General features: G+C 49.3%; 1 long non-coding RNA gene across 1 annotated transcript in view; it reads left to right on the top strand.

Annotated features, from left to right (window-relative positions):
* The window catches only part of LOC144149160 (uncharacterized), a 51,260-nt gene extending 26,524 nt beyond the window's left edge, over nucleotides 1-24,736 (top strand). Inside the window, exons 4-8 of the long non-coding RNA XR_013318209.1 lie at nucleotides 7,459-7,898; nucleotides 10,332-10,497; nucleotides 16,295-16,784; nucleotides 19,889-20,282; nucleotides 24,565-24,736. This is a non-coding gene — a long non-coding RNA (uncharacterized LOC144149160). The remainder of the gene's footprint in view (nucleotides 1-7,458; nucleotides 7,899-10,331; nucleotides 10,498-16,294; nucleotides 16,785-19,888; nucleotides 20,283-24,564) is intronic.
* The last annotated feature ends 684 nt before the right edge of the window (nucleotides 24,737-25,420 follow it).

Raw genomic sequence — 25,420 nt, 5'->3', positions numbered from 1 at the left:
CAAAGTATAGCTTCTCAGCCTTTTGGCTAAGAACAAACTGTCGCTTCTCAGCCATTTGGCTAAGAACGCGCTATCACTTGTCAGCCATTTGGCTAAGAACAAGCTATTGCTTCTCAGCCATTTGGCTAAAAACAAGCTATCGCGTATCAGCCTTTTGGCTAAGAACAAGCCATCGCTTCTCAGCCATTTGGCTAAGATCAAGGTACCACTTCTCAGCCATTTGGCCAAGAACAGGCGGTCGCTTCTCGGCCATTTGGCCAAGAACAGGCTGTCGGTTCTCATCCATTCGGTCAAGAACAAGCTGTCTCTTCTCAGCCATTTGGCCAAGAACAGGCCGTCGCTTCTCAGCTCGGCCATGTGGCCAAGAACAGGCTGTCGCTTCTCGGCCATTTGGCCAAGAACAGGCTGTTGCTTCTCAGCTCGGCCATGTGGCCAAGAACACAGGCTGTCGCTTCTCGGCCATTTGGCCAAGAACAGGCTGTCGCTGCTGGGCCATTTCGCCATTAACAGGCTGTCGCTTCTCGGCCATGTCGCCAAGAACAGGCTGTCTCTTCTCTGCTCGGCCATGTGGCCAAGAACAGGCTGTCGCTTCTCAGCTCGGCCATGTGGCCAAGAACAGGCTGTCGCTTCTCGGCCATTTGGTTAAGAACAGGCTGTCGCTACTCGGCCATTTGGCCAAGAACAGGCTGTCGCTTCTCAGCTCGGCCATGTGGCCAATAACAGGCTGTAGATTCTCGGCCATTTGACCAAGAACAGGCTGTCGCTTCTCAGCTCGGCCATGTGGCCAAGAACAGGCTGTTGCTTCTCGGCCATTCGGCCAAGTACAGGCTGTCGCTTCTCGGCCATTTGGCCAAGAACAGGCTGTCGCTTCTCGGCCATGTGGCCAAGAACTGCAGGCTGTCCGTTCTCAGCTCGGCTATGTGGCCAAGAACAGGCTGTCGCTTCTCAGCTGGGCCATGTGGCCAAGAACAGGCTGTCGCTTCTCGGCCATTTGGCCAAGAACAGGCTGTCGGTTCTCAGCTCGGCCATGTGGCCAAGAACAGGCTGTCCCTTCTCAGCTCGGCCGTGTGGCCAAGAACAGGCTGTCGCTTCTCGGCCATTTGGCCAAGTACAGGCTGTCGCTTCTCGGCCATTTGGCCAAGAACAGGCTGTCGCTTCTCGGCCATGTGGCCAAGAACTGCAGGCTGTCCCTTCTCAGCTCGGCTATGTGGCCAAGAACAGGCTGTCGCTTCTCAGCTCGGCCATGTGGCCAAGAACAGGCTGTCGCTTCTCGGCCATTTGGCCAAGTACAGGCTGTCGCTTCTCGGCCATTTGGCCAAGAACAGGCTGTCGCTTCTCGGCCATTTGGCCAAGTACAGGCTGTCGCTTCTCGGCCATTTGGCCAAGAACAGGCTGTCGCTTCTCGGCCATATGGCCAAGAACTGCAGGCTGTCCCTTCTCAGCTCGGCTATGTGGCCAAGAACAGGCTGTCGCTTCTCAGCTCGGCCATGTGGCCAAGAACAGGCTGTCGCTTCTCGGCCATTTGGCCAAGAACAGGCTGTGTCGCTTCTCAGCTCGGCCATGTGGCCAAGAACAGGCTGTGTCGCTTCTCAGCTCGGCCATGTGGCCAAGAACAGGCTGTCGCTTCTCAGCTCGGCCATGTGGCCAAGAACAGGCTGTCGCTTCTCGGCCATTTGGCCAAGAACAAGCTGTGTCGCTTCTCGGCCATTTGGCCAAGAACAGGCTGTCGCATCTCGGCCATGTGGCCAAGAACAGGGTGTCGCTTCTCAGCCATTTGGCCAAGAACAGGCTGTTGCTTCTCAGCTCGGCCATGTGGCCAAGAACACAGGCTGTCGCTTCTCGGCCATTTGGCCAAGAACAGGCTGTCGCTGCTGGGCCATTTCGCCATTAACAGGCTGTCGCTTCTCGGCCATGTCGCCAAGAACAGGCTGTCTCTTCTCTGCTCGGCCATGTGGCCAAGAACAGGCTGTCGCTTCTCAGCTCGGCCATGTGGCCAAGAACAGGCTGTCGCTTCTCGGCCATTTGGTTAAGAACAGGCTGTCGCTACTCGGCCATTTGGCCAAGAACAGGCTGTCGCTTCTCAGCTCGGCCATGTGGCCAATAACAGGCTGTAGATTCTCGGCCATTTGACCAAGAACAGGCTGTCGCTTCTCAGCTCGGCCATGTGGCCAAGAACAGGCTGTTGCTTCTCGGCCATTCGGCCAAGAACAGGCTGTTGCTTCTCAGCTCGGCCATGTGGCCAAGAACAGGCTGTCGCTTCTCGGCCATTTGGCCAAGAACAGGCTGTCGCTTCTCAGCTCGGCCATGTGGCCAAGAACAGGCTGTCGCTTCTCGGCCATTTGGCCAAGAACAGGCTGTTGCTTCTCAGCTCGGCCATGTGGCCAAGAACACAGGCTGTCGCTTCTCGGCCATTTGGCCAAGAACAGGCTGTCGCTGCTGGGCCATTTCGCCATTAACAGGCTGTCACTTCTCGGCCATGTCGCCAAGAACAGGCTGTCTCTTCTCTGCTCGGCCATGTGGCCAAGAACAGGCTGTCACTTCTCGGCCATTTGGCCAACAGGCTGTCGCATCTCGGCCATGTGGCCAAGAACAGGCTGTCGCTTCTCGGCCATTCGGCCAAGAACAGGCTGTCGCTTCTCGGCCATTTGGCCAAGAACAGGCTGTCGCTTCTCGGCCATTTGGCCAACAGGCTGTCGCATCTCGGCCATTTGGCCAAGAACAGGCTGTTGCTTCTCGGCCATTCGGCCAAGAACAGCCTGTCACTTCTCGGCCATGTGGCCAAGAACAGGCTGTCGCTTCTCGGCCATTTGGCCAAGAACAGGCTGTCGCTTCTCGGCCATTTGGCCAAGAACAGGCTGTCGCATCTCGGCCATGTGGCCAAGAACAGGCTGTCGGTGCTCAGCCATTTGGCCAAGAACAGGCTGTCGCTTCTCAGCTCGGCCATGTGGCCAAGAACAGGCTGTCGCTTCTCGGCCATTTGGCCAACAGGCTGTCGCATCTCGGCCATGTGGCCAAGAACAGGCTGTCGCTTCTCGGCCATTTGGCCAAGAACAGGCTGTCGCTTCTCGGCCATTTGGCCAAGAACAGGCTGTTGCTTCTCGGCCATTCGGCCAAGTACAGGCTGTCGCTTCTCAACCATTTGGCCAAGAACAGGCTGTCGCTACTCGGCCATTTGGCCAAGAACAGGCTGTCGCTTCTCAGCTCGGCCATGTGGCCAAGAACAGGCTGTCGCTTCTCGGCCATTTGGCCAAGAACAGGCTGTCGCTTCTCAGCTCGGCCGTGTGGCCAAGAACACAGGCTGTCGCTTCTCGGCCATTTGGCCAAGAACAGGCTGTCGCTTCTGGGCCATTTGGCCATTAACAGGCTGTCGCTTCTCGGCCATATCGCCAAGAACAGGCTGTCGCTTCTCAGCTCGGCCATGTGGCCAAGAACAGGTTGTCGCTACTCGGCTATTTGGCCAAGAACAGGCTGTCGCTTCTCAGCTCGGCCATGTGGCCAAGAACAGGCTGTCGGTTCTCGGCCATTTGGCCAAGAACAGGCTGTCGCTTCTGGGCCATTTGGCCATTAACAGGCTGTCGCTTCTCGGCCATATCGCCAAGAACAGGCTGTCGCTTCTCAGCTCGGCCATGTGGCCAAGAACAGGTTGTCGCTACTCGGCTATTTGGCCAAGAACAGGCTGCCGCTTCTCAGCTCGGCCATGTGGCCAAGAACAGGCTGTCGGTTCTCGGCCATTTGGCCAAGAACAGGCTGTCGCTTCTGGGCCATTTGGCCATTAACAGGCTGTCGCTTCTCGGCCATATCGCCAAGAACAGGCTGTCGCTTCTCAGCTCGGCCATGTGGCCAAGAACAGGCTGTCGCTTCTCAGCTCGGCCATCTGGCCAAGAACAGGCTGTCGCTTCTCAGCTCGGCCATGTGGCCAAGAACAGGCTGTCGCTACTCGGCTATTTGACCAAGAACAGGCTGTCGCTTCTCAGCTCGGCCATGTGGCCAAGAACAGGCTGTCGCTTCTCGGCCATTTGGCCAAAAACAGGCTGTCGCTTCTGGGCCATTTGGCCATTAACAGGCTGTCGCTTCTCGGCCATATCGCCAAGAACAGGCTGTCGCTTCTCAGCTCGGCCATGTGGCCAAGAACAGGCTGTCGCTTCTCAGCTCGGCCATGTGGCCAAGAACAGGCTGTTGCTTCTCAGCTCGGCCATGTGGCCAAGAACAGGCTGTCGCTACTCGGCCATGTGGCCAAGAACAGGCTGTCGCTTCTCAGCTGGGCCATGTGGCCAAGAACAGGCTGTCGCTTCTCGGCCATTTGGCCAAGAACAGGCTGTCGGTTCTCAGCTCGGCCATGTGGCCAAGAACAGGCTGTCCCTTCTCAGCTCGGCCGTGTGGCCAAGAACAGGCTGTCGCTTCTCGGCCATTTGGCCAAGTACAGGCTGTCGCTTCTCGGCCATTTGGCCAAGAACAGGCTGTCGCTTCTCGGCCATGTGGCCAAGAACTGCAGGCTGTCCCTTCTCAGCTCGGCTATGTGGCCAAGAACAGGCTGTCGCTTCTCAGCTCGGCCATGTGGCCAAGAACAGGCTGTCGCTTCTCGGCCATTTGGCCAAGTACAGGCTGTCGCTTCTCGGCCATTTGGCCAAGAACAGGCTGTCGCTTCTCGGCCATTTGGCCAAGTACAGGCTGTCGCTTCTCGGCCATTTGGCCAAGAACAGGCTGTCGCTTCTCGGCCATATGGCCAAGAACTGCAGGCTGTCCCTTCTCAGCTCGGCTATGTGGCCAAGAACAGGCTGTCGCTTCTCAGCTCGGCCATGTGGCCAAGAACAGGCTGTCGCTTCTCGGCCATTTGGCCAAGAACAGGCTGTGTCGCTTCTCAGCTCGGCCATGTGGCCAAGAACAGGCTGTGTCGCTTCTCAGCTCGGCCATGTGGCCAAGAACAGGCTGTCGCTTCTCAGCTCGGCCATGTGGCCAAGAACAGGCTGTCGCTTCTCGGCCATTTGGCCAAGAACAAGCTGTGTCGCTTCTCGGCCATTTGGCCAAGAACAGGCTGTCGCATCTCGGCCATGTGGCCAAGAACAGGGTGTCGCTTCTCAGCCATTTGGCCAAGAACAGGCTGTTGCTTCTCAGCTCGGCCATGTGGCCAAGAACACAGGCTGTCGCTTCTCGGCCATTTGGCCAAGAACAGGCTGTCGCTGCTGGGCCATTTCGCCATTAACAGGCTGTCGCTTCTCGGCCATGTCGCCAAGAACAGGCTGTCTCTTCTCTGCTCGGCCATGTGGCCAAGAACAGGCTGTCGCTTCTCAGCTCGGCCATGTGGCCAAGAACAGGCTGTCGCTTCTCGGCCATTTGGTTAAGAACAGGCTGTCGCTACTCGGCCATTTGGCCAAGAACAGGCTGTCGCTTCTCAGCTCGGCCATGTGGCCAATAACAGGCTGTAGATTCTCGGCCATTTGACCAAGAACAGGCTGTCGCTTCTCAGCTCGGCCATGTGGCCAAGAACAGGCTGTTGCTTCTCGGCCATTCGGCCAAGAACAGGCTGTTGCTTCTCAGCTCGGCCATGTGGCCAAGAACAGGCTGTCGCTTCTCGGCCATTTGGCCAAGAACAGGCTGTCGCTTCTCAGCTCGGCCATGTGGCCAAGAACAGGCTGTCGCTTCTCGGCCATTTGGCCAAGAACAGGCTGTTGCTTCTCAGCTCGGCCATGTGGCCAAGAACACAGGCTGTCGCTTCTCGGCCATTTGGCCAAGAACAGGCTGTCGCTGCTGGGCCATTTCGCCATTAACAGGCTGTCACTTCTCGGCCATGTCGCCAAGAACAGGCTGTCTCTTCTCTGCTCGGCCATGTGGCCAAGAACAGGCTGTCGCTTCTCGGCCATTTGGCCAACAGGCTGTCGCATCTCGGCCATGTGGCCAAGAACAGGCTGTCGCTTCTCGGCCATTCGGCCAAGAACAGGCTGTCGCTTCTCGGCCATTTGGCCAAGAACAGGCTGTCGCTTCTCGGCCAATTTTCCAAGAACAGGCTGTCGCTTCTCAGCTCGGCCGTGTGGCCAAGAACACAGGCTGTCGCTTCTCGGCCATTTGGCCAAGAACAGGCTGTCGCTTCTGGGCCATTTGGCCATTAACAGGCTGTCGCTTCTCGGCCATATCGCCAAGAACAGGCTGTCGCTTCTCAGCTCGGCCATGTGGCCAAGAACAGGTTGTCGCTACTCGGCTATTTGGCCAAGAACAGGCTGTCGCTTCTCAGCTCGGCCATGTGGCCAAGAACAGGCTGTCGGTTCTCGGCCATTTGGCCAAGAACAGGCTGTCGCTTCTGGGCCATTTGGCCATTAACAGGCTGTCGCTACTCGGCTATTTGGCCAAGAACAGGCTGTCGCTTCTCAGCTCGGCCATGTGGCCAAGAACAGGCTGTCGGTTCTCGGCCATTTGGCCAAGAACAGGCTGTCGCTTCTGGGCCATTTGGCCATTAACAGGCTGTCGCTTCTCGGCCATATCGCCAAGAACAGGCTGTCGCTTCTCAGCTCGGCCATGTGGCCAAGAACAGGCTGTCGGTTCTCGGCCATTTGGCCAAGAACAGGCTGTTGCTTCTCAGCTCGGCCATGTGGCCAAGAACAGGCTGTCGCTTCTCGGCCATTTGGCCAAGAACAGGCTGTCACTTCTGGGCCATTTGGCCAAGAACAGGCTGTGGCTTCTCGGCCATTTGGCTAATAACAAGCTGTTGTGTCTTGGCCCTTTAGCTAAGATCAAAGTATCGCTTCTTAGCCATTTAGCAAAGAAAGAACAAAGTAAGAACAAAGTATCGCTTCGCAGCCTTTTGGCTAAAGTCAATGTATTGCTTCTCAGCCTTTTGGCTAAGAACAAGCTATTGCGTCTCTCCCCTTTGTCTAAAATCAAAGTATCGCCTTTTGGCTTAGATCAAAGTATTGCTTCATTGCTTTTCGGCCGAGAGCAAAATATCGCTTCTCAGCCTTTCAGCTATCTTCAAGGTACATATACTTTGAATCTCACTGACCTATATTGTTTTTGATGAAAGCAACCACTACTGGCATTAGCTAGAGTAATCTTTGTTTCACGTTATTTAATAATTTGAAAAGTTTGCTGCGCTTTTAAAGAGCACATGCACCGAGAACTCATGGCTCTCGTTTACGATGAAGGAAAGCACTCAGAAGGTAAAACCAAAGAAGTCACAAAGAAATAATCTGCCAGCCGAGTAGTGTTTTCTTTTGCACAGTCGAAATGTTTCCCCTACTTTTCGGACAGGGTTCATTCCCAACTGGTGGGCCAAAATAATTCCGCGTGTCACTCACTATGGTTACCTTATGTCAAGTAAAAAATACCTCCAATACCTCCATTTATGTGCCCTCAAATGAAGTGAACTTTTTTTATCAAGGGCCCAATGTAGTTGAAACAAGTAGTAGTGCAAGTCATAATAGATACGGTCTTTGAGCAGAATTAATTTGTATTGTTTCTATCCTACAGGTTCGTGTTTCATAAAAAGTGGAAATGTGAATTGCCACAAAACGGCCGGGAGAAACTGCACCAATTATGCAGCCTTTCCGGACATCAGAATCAAAAGGGTCACAAAGGACACTCAACAAAGAAGTGATGCCATCCTGGAAAGGGCCATTCCACACCCCTTGACTGTGTTGATGGACTGCACTTCTTGCAGAGTACCCCAGACACCCGTGCTGTGTTTTTTTACTGCTTTGGGAGTTGCATGAGCACCACAGTGGCATTGAACCTCCATTGGAAAGAACTGGGAGCTCAAGAGGATGGAGAGGGCTCACTCGCAAAGGGAGCCCTCAACGTGTCCCCATACACCGTGCACCACTGGTTCCGGATGTGGAAGAATGCTTGCTATGGTGAAGACCTGCCTGACCCACTGTCCAAGTTGTTCGAGAAAGCAGCCAGCTCTAACGGTGAACTGGTTTTTTCTACCATCTCTTTGTTGAAATACATGTGGTGCCATGAAGCCACACGTTAATGGAGTAAGACAGATGCTCTCCCATGTGGTCAACTTGTCTAGCGGTGATCAGGAAGAAATTTTGAGTGGCAGCTTGTTCTTATTTTGGTGCAGCAGCAGCATCCACAAAAACACATCTTTAAAATACTTCTCTGTACAGGAGGCCTGGTACAACAGTATGAACAACGTATGTTCATGCCCCCTCTGCATGTGTTTGGATCCCATGAAGATACGTCAAGAGTGAGCACACTGTGGACTGATAAACGGATGTGATTAGGAGGATTAAAAACAGCACTAACGACGGGAAATCTGACAGCACAAAGCATAGTTACCTGAGCCTCTCAAATGTACTTTTATCTCGGCACACATCAGAAAGGATGTGGCTGCACCTACAAATTAAAAGCAGGCAGAAAAAGTGGCGAGCAGTTCTTTACTGCTGTTGCCTGTGCGATCTTCATTTGCTGCGTAACAGATCACCACAGCACAAACCAATCAGGTGCTCATCGTTGGTTCGCAGTTTAACCTTTTTGGCCTAACAAAAGTAGCATTCTTTAGTGCAGAGGTGGTACAAACAATAGTTCAATGTATTTTCAACCGTATGAAAATTTGCTGAGCCAAGGTATGTGAACATGCTGTTGAAATGGTTAACTCTTTGCTGGTTCATTTTAATTGCACTATCATTTCATGTTGACAGGAACGTTGCTGGGTTGAGGTGTTTTATGCTCTATAGCTACGCCTGGGTTATGAGGCATGCTGTAATAGGGGGCTCCGGGTTAATTTCGACCACCCGGGCATCCTTAGCCTGCGTCGAAGTATTAACAGGGGAGTTTTTGCTTCTCGCCTTCATCTGGAGAGCTTTCAGGAATTTGTACAGCTAGCATGGAATTTCGAAAGTGCACCTACCCACACATTGTGAGCAGGCAGTTTCAAGAAAGGTTTAAAAAAAGTGGTTCCTAGGCTTCCACTGCGGCTCGTCCTACCTTCACCAGCAAAAAGAATCACAAGGGTCGTGTTTCTTTGATTGGCCTGAATGAATGGTGCTCTTTACAGTGCCTCGCAGCTTCATGTTTGCAAGTGAAGCAGCCAACAGTAACATGAAGCCCTCGAAGCAAAAAATGTTTGGCCAGATCACAACTTTTGTTTTCCCACAGTTTTGGATGTGAATATCTGCAAAGTCCTTACGACCAGCATTTGTCAATGAAGTGAACAACAAAAAAAGATATACCAAAATAATACCGTAACAAAGGTAGCCTCAAAAACCTTATATCCACAGAATAATAATAAAAAATAGTGTTCTGAAGTTTTGCAAAACACAATGGCACTTTACCATCAAGTGAGCTACGCCAGGAATAAAAAAACATCATGGCCATTATTTTTTGAAGGAAAATAACGGGTCAACGTATATAGTCATTCCTGACAAAAAGTTGGTATTTAAAATAAAATAAGAAATTAGTCATGCTTTCTGGCAACAGCAAAGTAGTTTTTAATGCTTGGGGGTATGTTTGAGTATGTGTCAGGGGAGGAAGGTTTGCACTGAACCGTCGAGCACAGCTATGCAAGTTCGGCTGTATTGGAAAATAGCTTGATTCACTGTTTGATGTATGCGTAGCTCAATAGGACACCCACTGTATTGCAAGTTCTATGAGCGGCTGGGTCCTGCACTGCGGGCCCCTTTTGTTCCTTGTTTCTCTCTTGTGTCTGAGAACCAACATCTCCATCGTCTTGGTCTACAAAGTGTGGCTTATCTCAAATGATGTTCGGATGCCAACCCAGTTGTTGCGGATGTGGGGGAAATCACAATGCATGCGGCCATGAACTTGGTGCTTAAAGGTATCTGAATGGGCATTTACGCGTATTGGTGCACTGAGCAGCACAGAGAGGCTTCAGGGTACTTTCCTGGCACTAACTGCAACTGGCAAGGAAACATAAACAACATTCTTTTCCAACAGATACAACATGGCGACAATCGATGAATCGGAACAGTCGCATTTTCTTTGCAATGAACTCCACTGGCTCCCAATTGCCTTGAAAGCCAGGTATGGGCTACAATAGTTTACTTCTAAATTGACCCGATCAATTGTGTTTAGTGTCAAAGCAGATTGTAGTTAACTGCCAAACAGTGAATTGCACCTGAAATTGTTTTCGAAATGCGTGGCACTGGTTTGAATTTTCATGGTTTTGATTTTGGTTATGTCGAAAAATCCCATAACTCGAATGTATTTCTTGTTTTTGCCACATTGAATGAAGGCAGTTTCACTGTATGTGGGTTTGACTATCTGATGACTGGCAGGGCGAACACTTGCCACGGGCAGCATCCATGTCACACACCACCACATCTGCTGAAGTAGAGAGCGGACAGTGTTTTCATTTCGTGAATTGCATTCTGCAGGTGCCGCAGGCATTCATGGCTGACAACTCGGCAGCAGAAAAAGCAGCGTTGTGCGCTGCCTGCCCTCAAGACATCCAGGTCGTCTGCCTCTTCCACGTGGCTTCCAGCAACCCGCAGTAATGTCAGCCGAGACGAGAGGCGGGAGCTGATGACAGCATTCCAAAAGGTGGGTTCAGGTATTTTGCTTATGTATCAGGGTAGCGGCACAAGAGTGCATTTTTTGTGACAGTACAGCTGTTTTCATGATGAAATTTGAGGTGGTGTAAAACATGTTTGTGGAGGTGCAATTTCTTGCAAATTGTAAGAGTATTTAGGGGTGCATTCTAGAAGCTAGTAGTAGTGATGGGTCTGAAAGGGTGACTTTGCACAAAAATGCCGCTTGCTTCTGTGAACTGTGGGGCACTGGTGCCTCTATCCAGAGCACAGATTCACTGCTTCATATAAGCAGGCCGACTAGTTCTTGAGCCGTGCTGCATTTTCCCCATGTATTTAAAATGATCTGCTCTGTGCAAGGAGCTGCCAACATATTCTTTCCTACCTTTATTCATTCGGACATTTTTTTTTGCACCGTAAAAGTGCACAAAGTTTGCCTTTGTTCCTTCACTTCACTTCACTTTATTTCCTTAAAGACCCTACAGGGGGCCTCAGGTTGTCTGAACTAAGTCGTAACCTTCCACTGGATTGCATAACTGAAACTAAAATATATTTGCAAACTGTTTTCCGCTTCAAACTTGTCACCATCAACTGTGTTTGTGAGCCAAGCTTGGTCTCTATTGTTTTATGAATAGCATATCAGTTGTAAGTGCCATATGCTTGCACTAATTGGCAGTGGTAGGCCTGGAGCATGATCAGGATTTCCTGTCCTCATTGAAGAACGATCTGAAGTAAACAACGTAACGTGAATCTTATTTAGCCGACCCTTTGCCTCGAAATTTATTTCTACATAACTATTTTTACCAGGTGTCAGGCTAGGCGACAATCACTTTCAAATGTATTAGGTCTGTCAAGAGGGGGCATATACACAACTTAACAAAAAATGAAGGATTGTGGATCAATAGGAACACTTAAAGGAGCCATGAAGACAAAATACAAGTTGGGTTTATGAGAAAGACTGCTTAGTCCCGATAACAATGATACCAATATCATCGCAATCTTCGAACAAATAATGGAGATATTGAATAAAACGTGTGAAGCAGTCGCGACGCCCTAGCCAATTCCCCGCAACTTTTCTATGACGTCACGGAACCTTGTTTGTGCGATTGGGGGCTGCCTAACTGACCTGTTGTGACGACGCATGACTGGACGTCTGTAATGGGGCCTCTAGTTCCATTTGACCGCATCACTTGGATGCTAACGTGAAGTTAACGCACTGAAAATTGTTTTATTGTTGGCCCGTAAGATGTCATTCTTGCTCAAAGCACGTCACTGTGGCGCAAAATTTGAAAGTTTTTAAATACTTCTTGCTTTTTTTTCGTTAAAAAACATCTTTTGGGGCTCTAATAGAGCTGGGTGAGATACTGAATCCTAGTTCTTTCAAATTTCACGAAGTTGTATTTTCTCTTCATGGCTCCTTTAAGCCATTTTAGATTGCCTTTGGAGTCTTTGTCTTTAGATTGTCTTATGGAGTCATTGCCCCTGGGTTTCGAGCAGAATATTTCGAAATGAGTACTTAGTGGCATGGTTGGAAATCAAAACAAAGAATTTGAAGGTAATGTTAACCGACATGTAGAGAGACGCCCATTCAGGATACATAATGTGGTACACTAGAACAGGAAGAAGTAGATGATCGTTCAAGTATTTTGGGCAAATTGTTATTTCTGATCCAGTTGAATCATGAAAAGGAAATGAATGAATTTATTCAGAAGGTAGAGGTCGAACACCTTGTGTGGGGGAAGGGGAGGAAGAGGAGGGGGGGGGGGGGGGAAATAAACCAGCGGGCGGATGGGGTTCGATGACCACGTGCATCAGCTCCGCACGTGTACCACTTGATTTAGCTAATTTTCGCTAGACCGGTATGCCCACCGAATTTCCACAGGGTCATTAAAGTTTCTTTCACATCGCTCGAAGGCGTTATCCATTCTTGAAGGGACGTGGGGTGAGGAGGTAGACAGCTGCAGTGTTCCTCGGGGAGTCGGGCACAGTCCCAGAGAGGCTGGTGTATGGTGGGTCGGTTGGCACTGCACAGGGGGCAGGGGAGGGTAGGAGGGGGAACAGGCACGGAGCCTTGTGGTCTCTTTCTGCCAAAACGCCGGTACCAGGTGCATTGGCCGTGGACGTCGGGAGTGAGCGCTGCGCCGGAGCGGGCCTTCTGTAGAAGAACCGGGAGGCCTTGTGGGATGTACTCGGGCACTGGTAGGGCCTGCTTTGGGGTCGTTTCCTTGAGGGCGACGGTGTCGCCACATTTTTCGGATGTGGCGCTCAACAACTGGGTTGTTGAGGGCAGGTTTGGGAAGCAGGGTGGGCGTTGCATGAGGGTTCTTCTGGGAGGTACGAAGTTACCCAGCTGCCATGCGATGGGCCGTCTCATTCCCTGGGTTGGACTGGTGGCCAGGGGTCCATTCTATGAGAATTGTGGTGTCACGCATATCGGCACTACAAATGTAGTCATGAGGATCTGGAGAGTGCATTGTGCTGATCGCCTCTGCATTGTCAGCATTATGACGACTCTAGAGGGATTCTGATTTCTCTTGATGGACGGGAGATTCCTCAGCAGGGCGGGGGCCAGTAGAATGGCTTTAAGTTCTGATGCGAGGGGATTGATTCCTGATTTCGTAGCAAACATCATGTACTCTGTCAAGCTCGGGTCGTTGACATGGTGTATGCCGCACGTAAATCGGTCAGGCGCTAATGCGGCGTCAGTGTAGATGGCATATGTGTCTGGTTCTAATGGGTGTTGGAAGCGAGATAGAGGGTTTCTTTGATGCTGGTACCTTTTGCGCTCCTTTTTGGACCTTGGTTTGTGATTTACCGGTTGTGTCCATTGCCAAGGCGGGTTTGAGTGAAAGGAGGGTTTTCTGATGACCCCGGCGGGAAAGTTCGTGTCTCATCATAGGCAGTGAGATGGCAGCCCGGAACGGTGAGTTCGCGACGGCCGGAACAGTTGTTGCGCGTTGTTTCTAGTGTTACTTCAATCGGTGGCACCGAGGCCAAGGTAGCAAAGGTAAGCAAGCCATTTAGCTTGTTGTGCTGAGACAGTCCAATGATAACTCGAAAAGAGTTTGTGATGTTAAGTTCAAACTTTATTTAGTTGGGTTTGCGCCAGGTTCAAGCAGGTCCTGCCACATGTTAGCCATGGAGTTGGAATGGGTCTACTGATGTTCCGGATGTGGGCGATGCCTGTGCCACCGAATTTCATGCCAATTCTGTGGATAAGGCGGGCTGTAGCATCCCAGCCCTGTTGGACCTGCTTAAGGTAGACAGTTATTATGGGCTAGCTGCATTCAGGAAGCATACCACAAAGTTTTGCAGCAAGCTACCTTTGTCATTAAAAATACTGTATGCTTCCAGTGATCACATGTGGGGCAGAAACTTGAGCACTCACAAAGCACCATGAAAAAAAAAATTCACATTGGCTCAATCAAGCCATGGAAAGTCGAATGCCAGGGGCAACAATTACAGATATGAACCGTAAGTGAATGAACAAACAAAAACAAACAAATAAATCGGACAATGATTTGGGAACAAATTTGTGCAGAAGGTTCTTTAGTTGGAATCACAGTTACTCAATGTATACCCATAGTGAAACTCCCCATAGGGCTTGTATATCAAAAGCCATTCCTTGGTTCGCCCCCTGTGCTGGGGCACATGGGGAAAACTAATTTGAAGACTATTTTAAAGTGTAAAACATAACTGGAGTAATATGTAATTACTTCAGTTATTTTTTCGAGTTAAAAAACAATCTTTGTATTGTGATGTTTTGTAATTAAGCAAATGTTAAGCAAAGTTCAGTTTTTGTTTGCTAGGTGCCGTGTCGCAATAGGTAGAGGCACTGGACATATTTTAGAGAGAATGCAGATAGGCTTATGGTAGTGATGATGATGATGATGCAGTGTTCAGAGAAGATAACGAGCTGAACTGACAAGCCAAAGCCAGCACAGTAAAACAGGTGATTGGCATGACAACATCACTGCAATCTAAATATTTTGTTCCAGTCTTAATTGAAATTTAATTTGTGCTTTGTTTTCTTGTTCAACAAGATTCAGCCAGAGAAGATAAAGAAATTAATTGAATGTGTAAAACATATATATATATATATTATGGTGCCCTTCGCAGATCATGTATGCCTATTCAGCGGACGAGCTCAGAGCGGCCGCCGAAAGCCTTGAGTGGATGCCTCATGATGGGTATAAGCAACGCTGCCTGTATAATCATTGCCTAACGCGTGAGCGAAAATGGCCAAACAGCCACTCTCCTGTTGCTCTGTGCTACCCTTTCCTGCTCAGTAGCCTTCCTACGTGCTTTCATGTCCACTGGCCAGCACCGCGTCTCGAAAACTATGCAAAATAGTTGAAAGTTTGTTTAGCGTTTCCCAGTTTGCACTCTTACGCCTTCTTCTTTTTCACCATGCCTCTCTGCCTTGGTCTGTCTCTGATAAAGCTGCCTTTGCTTTGGAGAAAAATCACTTGTGCTACCGCAGGCTGATGCCGGCTTTGTGCACTTATCTACTTGGATCACGGGCCCCGAAATTTTCGGAGTGGGGCATCCCCCCCCCCTGTCCCCTCTGCATTTCGGTCTTGTTTTGTCCCCGCAGTTCGCACTCTGCATTGGTACGCACTTTTAAAATTGAGGACTGTACTGTAGAAGTGCCAGGACAGCGTGGTGGGACCCTCAGCTGCTTATCCTTTTGTTTTCTGTAATCTTCTGAAATTTACAAGCATGTAATATTTTTAGGAAGTAATGGTAGAAGTGAGTGCCTGAACAAAAAATATGCACGCAATTTTTTCTTCCTTGACCACCTAATCTGGCGGTGCTCCGCATTTTTGCTGTACCGGCCTATCCTCACCAATGCTATGCCTCCCGATGCCTCAGGAGATGATCCTCCATTTGAAGATCTGAATTTTATCAGAGCCCTTGGGCTGTTCAGCGTAGAGAGTGGTCTTTCAAGATTAGTGTAGAATTGGGCCTACTCCGGTCGTGAAAATCCCCTAATGGTGGATCTACACCTTAGCCTGACCTCCGTGGTCTGAAGGGAACCCCTGTGCTGTCTTCATGGACGCATCGTCTTTTTAACTGGGCTACTCCTCCCTTCCCCTCCTTCGCCTACCCCTATTTTGGCCACATGGCCTTCCCTCGCCTAATAAAGGACTACAACAACAACAATCCCTAAATCCTTCAGAGAAAAAAAAACGTCAGTAAAATAATGGCTGCACCATCCAAAAATATCGTTTTTCTGTTCATATTTGTCTTCCTGACAATTAATATGTTCTTGCACTATTTCAGTACCGCCTCCGTCAGTTATCTTTGGAAAAATGCAGCGAGTATGAAGCGAATGACACGTTGAATGAGATCTCCAGTGCGCTCCAGAACTATTGCCCCGTCGCGGCTAAGATGGGAGCGAAACGACTCTTGAACCAACAGGCAAGCTGACAGACACACGTCGTAGAAGTGGCTGCAGCATTCGTGACTCGCAAGCAGTGACGTAAGGCGAGATGCCCGCTTGCGCGCGCTACATAGCGAATGAGTGTCTGAACTAAGCGTCCCTACCCTTCCCATTGAAAAGTGCGCGATGCGTTAGGCAATGTTTATACAGGCGGCGTTGGTATAAGGCATGAGTGTTGTTGTTTCTGGAGCGGAAGGCGGAGTGGGTGCTCCTGTTTGGTTGGGGCTCACCACAAGGGACCACAATACAAACAAACTGCGCTGATGGATCCTTTAGGGTACCCAGGGATATACTTCTGCATTGGTACAAGGCATGCCGTGGCCCTGGTGGACCTGGTCACTGATGGCTGGGAATCGTACTGCAGGGACAATCTCATCGACCACGCCAACGTCCGTGTACGAGCTACACTACGGCAAGCTGCTCCAGAGGAGGCCAGCAGCAGGCGCACAGGACACACTCGCCCTTGGCAACAACGTGCATCAGGCGCCCAGCTCCAAGCCGGAGGGCAGCATGGTGTACGAAGTTGGCCAAGGCTTCGGAACTCGCACCTGCCGAGCTGGCCAGCAGGGACCTGCCTTTTGTGAGCACCAGGCACTTGTGCACGAACTTGCGGAAGAAACTTGTTCCCAAATGTGGTCGTCGTAACGGCAAAGGATCATCACCAGCTTGGCTTTCTGGCCCTAGGGGACGAGTGCCAAGGCGAAAGTTTCTTTCTGGATTTTCCTGTGGCCGTACCAACCCTAGCTGGAGCCAGCACGCCTGCTGAACAAGGGTTAACAGCAGTGCTGCAGCCCTTGCCACAGCTTCAGGGGCCAATGGAGGTGGACCCACAGGCTGACGACGGTCTTCACGAGGTGGGACCTACGTTTGGGCCGCTTAATGGCAAAACATGCGCCTTTTGAGGCAAAGCATGTCACGTATCCAGAAATGATCTAAAAAAGTTTAAAAGTGCTGCGGTGTTACCACAGTCAGAAGTCTGGACAAGTTTTGCCACAATTCTCATGCAAATATCTAAAGAATTAACTGAATGACCATATGTAGAATTAGGGATATTAGCTCTTTATGTATTTACCAGTATATGATTAAAAATGCCTGATCACTGGCATATTGGTATGAAGAAGATGGCTAATTCCAGAGTTGTATGGAAAGGTCAACAACTGATGTATAGAAGACCAAGGGTAAAATGGTCATACGAGCCTGCATTCTTGTCCCTAGTGGAGCTCACTTTATAGCACAAAAGACCTCGGTATGACTTACCGTATAGTGCGGAATATAGGTCGAGGCGGAATATAGGTCGACCCCCTTAGCTTGTAGCCGAAAAAGGCAAAAAAATAATTAGGTACCAATCATTGTTTTATTGAGACTATAACTTGTTTCGTCTCAGATTACTCATTTAAAACTGTCTGAAGTATCGTCGGACGACTGCCTCTGGCTCGCTGTCGCCCACACAGCAGGTCGTCCTCAGTGCAGTCCAGGGAATTGCTTATGCAGCACTTATTAAACACTCGCAAGACCATGTCATCGTGAAGCGAGCGCAGAGCATGGGACACTCGTGTGCAGACCGTAGCGACAGCCAGTCTGTGCAGGCGGTCAGCAAACATCTTGGGGTATCCATTTGTAGAGACATCGCACGACACTAGTGGACAAAATTTGCCCTTTTGTACAGCAGCACAGGTGCACAGAGCAGCGCCCATGAAGTGAGGTCTTCTGAGTGTTGCATACCGAGAGCTGCCCCTTCAGCTAACGCCGCTAGCAACACTTCTTTTGCTGATACCGAACTGGCACAAGGCGGACACGTCATTGGCCTTGGAAAACCCCCAACTTTTCTTTTAAATGCTGCTGTGAACTGGCACCAAGTGCCTAAACTCATTTTGAGCAAGAAGAAAATTGCACGCACGCATTCGCCGAGAGCGAGAGAAGCAACAAAACTAAGACGGTGTCGCGTCCGATTGATGGTGGTGGCGATGGTGCCTTTGGGGTTTGGATGGGCTAGATGGGCTGCCCGGTCGCCAGATGACAACTGCCAAATGACTGCAATATAGGTCGAGGGGTGACTTTTCAGCAAATTTTTCTGTAAAAAATCTCAACCTATATTCTGCATTATACGGTAGCTCTCGCAATTTTTAATAGTAAAGAAAAGAATATGGGGTATGAATATAGTGCGTGCTCTACACAGTGCAAAGTGAACCTAAACGCATTCCCTTTTGGAAAAAAAATGTGGTTTTGATAGACATGTTTTCCAGAAGCAGCAATCAAGCTACTACTATTATTGCCTGTGTTTACTACTGGTCGTGTAGAAAATTACTTCACTGATGTGTGAATGACAGATGTAACATTGATGTTCGCTATTTGATGGGGGAGTTTATCAGTTCTGTAAGGAGTTTTAAAAAGGGCAGATAATCCACTTCACTACATTTGTGACAACAAAGCTTAAAATAGGCCATCCCATCTTCACCAGTGTAAGAACATGGCTGGGTAGCTTTTCAACCCATAAAAGAAATATTGGTGCGAAAAGTGTAAAGACAGTGGTGCTTCAAAAATGAAAAATACCTCTGGGTTAGTGCCAAATTTATTGGGGCATAGGTAAATACTGATATTTTTTGGGCAGGTGCAGTGGGGTGACATTTTCATGTCTTGAAGCCATTCACGGCACCCCTTGGTTAATTTTCTATGGCAGGGCAGAGTATTCCTTGGCTGTCATCTTCATTGTGCTAGAAGAAACAAAATTTTTTATGTCATTTTAATTTCACAAAGCAGAGTTAAATGTATATAGAGAAAGAAATACCGTAGCCGACCAATTTTTCGAACTTTGAGGGGAGCGAAAAATCGTCTGAATAAAAGAGCAGTCTGAAAAACCTGCGAAACGAACTTTATTTATCTTAAATAAGGCTGAAGAAGTCTAAAATGGTTCCTTGCATTACATTCCTCTTTCGCATGAGAGAGTCTGTTTGCGTCTCTGCAAGCATCACGTTTTCTTCGTAAACATTAAACAACGCCAAATTATTGGCACCGTCTTGCACTGATGGTTGCAAGAGGTCGGGAGTGTTTTTGTCTGAGTCACTTTGTGGTAGCGCGTTGATTTGGCACACGATCTCATTGTCTGTTAACTCCGTGCACCACACTATGTTGCTGTCCACTGCAGAAACAAGAACAATGTTAACCCCAAGGGGGGCGGGGGGGGGGGGGGGGGGGGGAAGGAGAGAGAGAGAGAGAGAGAGAGAGAGAGAGAGAGAGAGAGAGAGAGAGAGAGAGAGAGAGAGAGAGAGAGAGAGAGAGAGAGAGAGAGAGAGAGAGAGAGAGAGAGAGAGAGAGAGAGAGAGAGAGAGAGAGAGAGGTGAAGCCAATCCCCCTCCAATGCAAAGCTTGCCCGGTGGCCTAGGGTTCAAAGTGGCGTTGTCCTGGGGTTTCACCTGGCTGGCTGACGGAAAAGTTTGTCTGAAAATCAAACTTTCAGCCGTATCTTGTCCGGAATATTTGTTGTTCATATATGTTACTCCCATGGGACCACTTGTGGTTCCTCGGGGAAGTGCAGGTGCTTGCCACCGCGCTGAGCCGATTGGACAATCGACCATTTACGGTGGAAACTATTCTAAGTCATCGGTCTTCACCATCGACCTCGCAGAAGGCGACGAAAGCCCTTTTACGTTTCCTGAGTGAAACGAACTTGCTTGAAAGACTATAGTGCCCGAAACGGGACTAGAGTGTGCACTTTCCCACTCCTATCTCTTCCTCTTCTCCCCCCCTTTTTATTCCCTGAGCCCCATTCCCCCAGTGCAGGGTAGCAAACCGGGCTCTACACCTGGTTGACCTCCTGGCCTTTCCTTTCTTTTTTCTTCTCTCTCGGGGAAGTGCAGAATATCCCGCAAGTCAATTTTTGGAGTCTGAAAAAATGGGTGGCTACTGTAAGCAGAAAAGAGGGCTAATGGGAGGCAAATGTTGAGTGACATTTCCCTTGTAGGATACTGCAGAGCTGCTGAAGTGGATCCCGGAGGTGCGGTGGCGCTGGCCCTCCCTGGCTGCTGGCCACCCGCACTACGCCACTGCCCTTCCGCAGGTGCCGGAGAAGATGCCAAGATCAGGAAGGAGCCCTGAGTGGTTGTCTCATGCCTGCCCCTGAAGTGAGCCGGCGCCAGCCCCCGAGGGCACGGCCGTACCATCAAGGTGCAGCCCAGAGGCATTGCCAGGTGTCGCCCTGGGGTCAACTGGGGAGCAGCTACAATGCCTGCTCTCCGCCCTGCCAAGCGCTCGGCCAGCAAAGATGCCCAGCGGCCACACGCCCTGTACCTCAGCATCACAGACGGGCTGCCCCATGCCAAAGCTCACGCATCTGTGCACTGAGTGGGAAACAGAAGGTGCCTATGTGTGGTGCCTGTTGTGTGTGCCTGTTTATTTAGGCTGGCGTTTTCTCTGGGCAAGTGTGGATATCGCATGGGGCACTGCAAATCAAAAACAAATAGCAAGAAAGAGCTCACTGGGAATGAAATGCAATATTTACGATTGCGGATGTCTCGGCATTAGTATGCATAGAGCTCCTCAAACATAGCTGTAAGAGAAAAAAAAGAAAACGAACACTAATGAGGACTTGGCGTATCTGACCCTGGTATTCTGAACCCCCCCTCTCTACTCCAGCCTCCACTTGCAACGATCCTTGAAAGCGATTTTTGTATGCAAATGCATTGCGGTATCGGCCACTTACACATGGACGGGAGCACCGACTCAAAATGCGGTCCTAAGTGTTCATGTTCTAGTGACTGATAATAGAAACCGTAGAAAGATAAAAATGTAAAGAGAAGACAGAAAAGCAGTGGAATAAAATAATGCGGTACATAGTTGTGAAGAAACGCAGTTTTCTCAACGTCTTTTAAATACAGGAAGTATATTTGACTGGCTGCACTTCCTCCCATGATTGAAAAAAGGCAAAGCAAGCTAGTGGCTGGTATAACATTACTGCAAGCCAACAAGTCGTAACTCTTGATTCATTGAATATGCCAATATACTGACAGAAAATCCTCTTTTTGCTTATAAATTTTACACAAGCAGGTTTATATCTCGCGGCTTACACAGGTCAAGCCAATGTGCACAGCCCTATTGTTCCGTAAAAAGCTCATAAGGTTTGCGGGTCGTTCACCTGCGCACCCTTTTGTTGGTTTATATTTAGTAAATTTCGAATATTTCAAAACGTCGAAAAGTTCGCACATTAAAACTGCATTGAATTGATAGCAACTACTATTTGCAAAGTGTTCAAACATTTGCACACCTCTAGTTTGCTCTTTAGATGCACACACTTACACAATAAGAGCTCCTGCAAGTGTTGACGCATGCACAGTCCTGAACCTGGGCACAACTTGTGGAACCAACAAATTGCACACAAATGAAGAGTGCCACACAAGGAGGGCCAAATAACGGAATACCTAGCCACCTTGCTTGTAGTTCATTGCAAGAGACATTTACAAGCCAATATTATAGTGTGAACACCGTGAATCCCTGTGTATGGGCTCCTAGCTGCACTGCAACCTGAAAAGCTGGCTGCTGTTGCCTCGAGGGCATTCGTCAAGTGTGATTACCATTTTTATGTTAACTTGTTCCCTGCTGCAAAGAAACTCCATAGATCAAGTGCTGTGGTATAAGCCCTTGTCAAGTGGAAGTACTTTCTCTTTATTCTCTGCGTTTATAGTCGGCAAAAACTCTTGTGGCCACTCACACTGCGGTAGATTGTTTAAAGGGGGCATGAAAACGAAGTACAAGTTTGTTTTATTTGTAAGATTTGTTGTTTTACAGTGCCCCCAGCGCTTGTCCTGCAGCAAACGATGCTTTAGTCACTAGGAATTAATCAATTCATGTTAAGTTAAAATTTTCATTCTCCCGCCAAATCGCGTGTTTCTTGAGGTCGTTTGTAATGTCGCAAAAACAAGCCTTCAAGCAAACCCGAATGCGGCACTAGGCTTTCAGAGGACTACAAAGCCTTGTTTACCGTCAATCTTCCCAGATGGCGCCACCATACCGTAACTGGCCTTTGCCCGTCCTTGTTTTGTTTTTGACCGTATTTGCACCTGGCTTGTTTTAATTTTGGTAGAAAGTGCTCGTTTTGTGAAACATGGGGTCGTGTAAGACGATGTCGCTTACGCCATTCGGCCGGTGTTGTGTCAGACAACCCGAAAGCGCCATACTGCTGTGCAGCTATAACAAGCCTAGTGTGCGCAGTACCAACAACAGCGCGCTCTGGTACTTCTACCTTTACGTGTACTTCCGTAACATCTGTGTTTACCCCACCATTCTTGCTTCTTTAAAATGAATATATGCATTACATTTAAGTGAAAATAGATCGTGCTCCAAGATTATAAGCCATGCTTAACTAGCGTTTGCATTTGCCGGCCTCCGCCAATTGCAGAGCTGGCTGGTATGACATCATTGGTTCTGTTGCGGGAAATGAGCTAGTGGGTTTCATGGCCGTTCCCTTTTTTCCCAATTATGTAGCTTACAGAAGAGTTGCAAGCTGGGCGAGTTGGAAATGCATCTTGCATCTTGCATCTTGCGCTTGGTTTCATTCAAGATGTAGCTTAATTGAGCGAAGTTTGCGTTAAAAGTTGTGTCAGTATGGTCCTAACGAGGCATTCTTTCGAATGAAGCAAACGTGTTTTTGTCTTCATGGTCCCTTTAAAAAGATATCATACGCCTTCTACATCCTTACAAAATTTGATCATCAATCAGGGGTGCAAAAAGAATTTTTTTTTTTTCAGTTAATAGGCACCACTTTTCTTCAGTGTTTTGTAGAAAATCTGTAATCGTGATGTACGACTAAATGTGTATCTCTAGCTTTGCCATAAAGCTTACGTAGGTCTTAAAGCGCAGGTAAAGCTTGGGCCAGCAAATTGGCTGCCTCATTTTTTGGGGCGATAACAGCATGACGGGGAATATATGAGATGGCAGTATACATGTGTTGATTGTCTTAAAAACACTCAACAGAAAAGAGTGCTGTTATAATTTTTTCACTTGTAAGGTATTGATAGAAGGTGTACACATTCCAGGGAGGCCTTTTAACTGTGGGGCATGCGTTTATGGTTGCATGAAAGGATCATATGGGAATTTTGTACCACATATGGCAGCGTGTAATAGTAATGAGTGCATTTGAAGGCCTTTGTTGTCTTTATGTGACAGGTCACAGTTTTGTCAAGATCAGTTTGAGAGGTGTATGCGTATATGCCAGTGGCGTCTGAACTGAACTGTGTTTGGGATGTATAAAGAACTTGCCATAGCCACATGAAGAATCCGTTCGCACAGACGTAACATGTGCTCGATATTTGAGCAAGGATCGGGCTTTGGACTTTGTATCTACTGGGAATACCTCAGGGTGCTGGCGTAGAGGGAATGTCAGCAATGTTGAGCATCAATGAATCTGTGTTAACGACTGAGTAAGCTTTGGCTGCATGCATGCATCGTGATAGTGCAGCATTTTTTAATATAATTCTTGAGTATGTGGTAGGCTTGCCACTAGTGCTTGTTGCTTTTTTGTTGAGTATCTGGATTGATGAGGGCGGGATGTGCGAGTTCTCAAAAGTTCTAGAGGTTGCGGGGCTGCAAAATACTTCATGATGTTGGGAATTTATTTGGTTTTCGCGATTCGAAAGGCCTGTAGGGCAGCTTTGCTCCTTGTTCAACAGGTAGGCTTGATATTTCTATGTGTGATTTTAAAGTAAGAGCATGTAGGAAGACGGTAACTGTTGCTTGCGTATGAGCCAGCCGCATTTGCTCCTCTGTTTGTTGAGTTTGTGATGCTCGATTCAAAGGCACAAAAGAGTGGTAGCGAAATGCAAACGCTAAGCACGATCACTGGCAGCGCTACGAGTGTGTGGCCTGGCCTTGCATTCTGAGGTAATGCAATTCCGACAATAACAGTGTCCAGATGAGTGACAGTTGTGGACACGGCATGCACTGTGATACTGCTACCAGTGAAAAGCAGCCCAAGTTGTCTTTCAAAGCATCTGCTAAAAGAGAAGTGCAAGATCTGGTGGGCAGTATTGGGAGTGCCTCGAGGGCCAAGTCTGGCTGCACTTCATAGGAAAGAGGTTGAGAGATGTGACCGTGAGACCCGCCGCGGTGGCTCAGTGGCTAAGGCGTTGCGCTGCTGAGCACGAGGTCGCGGGTTCGATTCCCGGCCGCGGCGGTCGCTTTTCTGATGGAGGCGAAAAGCAAAAATGCCCGTGTGTACGAGATTTCGGCGCACGTTAAAGATCCCCAGGTGGTCAAAATTAATCCGGAGGCCTCCACTACGGCACGCCTCATCGCCTGCGTTGCGTCGGCGCGTTAAACCCTACAATCAATCAGATGTGACCGTGAGTTTCATGGCAGCAACGCTTGGAATTCCCACTGCGATGGCAGGAGTTTGTGTGCTGGTGAAGCTGTAATGCTTGAAAACCAAATGCCTGAGGTTATCATAAAGTGCAAGCTGAGAGGTGAAGAATCGACCATACATTTGGGCTAGCTAGCCTATTGTGGGAAGTGCACCTGCGCCATGCCCCCTCTTCCACTTTGAGCGCATGCTAGTGGCTGTGGCTAAACTCTCTGATGCCGCCAGCACATGGTAAAAACCACTCTGCAGCAACCCGCTTCACGTCCTAGTTCCCGTCTTCTCTGCAGAGTGCGCTCGTAAGTTCCGGGAAGATGGCGAAAACCCGGTCCTTGGCACGAGCTGAGGTCGGAGGTGGGAAGTAGGGACGGGGGCCTCTCTTGGTCCGCTGAGCTCCCCTGAGCAAGACCCTCTCCCGCCCCACTGCCTCCCCGACCTGACTGCCACCTGCACCCACCACCGTCGCTCAGTAAGCCCCGTCTTTGTCCTTCCTTAAAAGTGTGCTGCAGCATGACTGAATATCCATCCCGCTGTGGCCGCTGCTTGTTCGCAGTCGCGGCAAGATTGGCTGCAATAAACCTGTTTGTTGTTTGTTGCAGGTCTATGCTGTCCCTTTTCACCCAAAGCCTGAGTCATGCATGTGCGCCTCTTCACACGGTGGGTTGGAAGTCGCGTGAGAGCTGCCAAGCATTATGTCGAAGCAATCGCGTAATTGCTAGTAGGTGAAGTTCACTTCGCAGGCTCGCCTTATGTAGGCGACCTCACATCTTGGAGCCCAAACGTGGGGTGAATTTGGAAAACTGGACTCTGATCTTTTGGCAGGTAATGACTGTCAGGACCCAAACAAAGGATGCAGACAACTCTTGTGAGGTGCTGCGTGTGTTGCCAAAATTAGCGGCAGAGCGTCGAGAGTTTTTAGTCGGGATCGCAAAATTGCGAGATTCAGCTGCTGACCAGTGGTTTGTATTCTCCCCCTTTTGCACTGATTCGTGCCGTGCATGTTGGCAATGCGACAGCAAAGGATGGACCCGATGGGCGGGGGATGCCAACCGCAGTGCAACACTTGAACCCGTGGCGCACGTGGAGGCACCGCTGGCACCGAGAGGAACAGGAACAGCAGCATCTCCGGCCTCATCTAACCTTATT

This window comes from Haemaphysalis longicornis, unplaced genomic scaffold (genome assembly GCF_048455015.1).
Source record: "Haemaphysalis longicornis isolate Haplotype H1 unplaced genomic scaffold, Haemaphysalis longicornis Haplotype H1 scaffold_8, whole genome shotgun sequence".
Classification (NCBI taxonomy): Eukaryota; Metazoa; Arthropoda; class Arachnida; order Ixodida; family Ixodidae; genus Haemaphysalis; species Haemaphysalis longicornis.
Note: the sequence above shows the minus strand (reverse complement) of the source record. Positions and strands in the feature narration are given on the sequence as shown.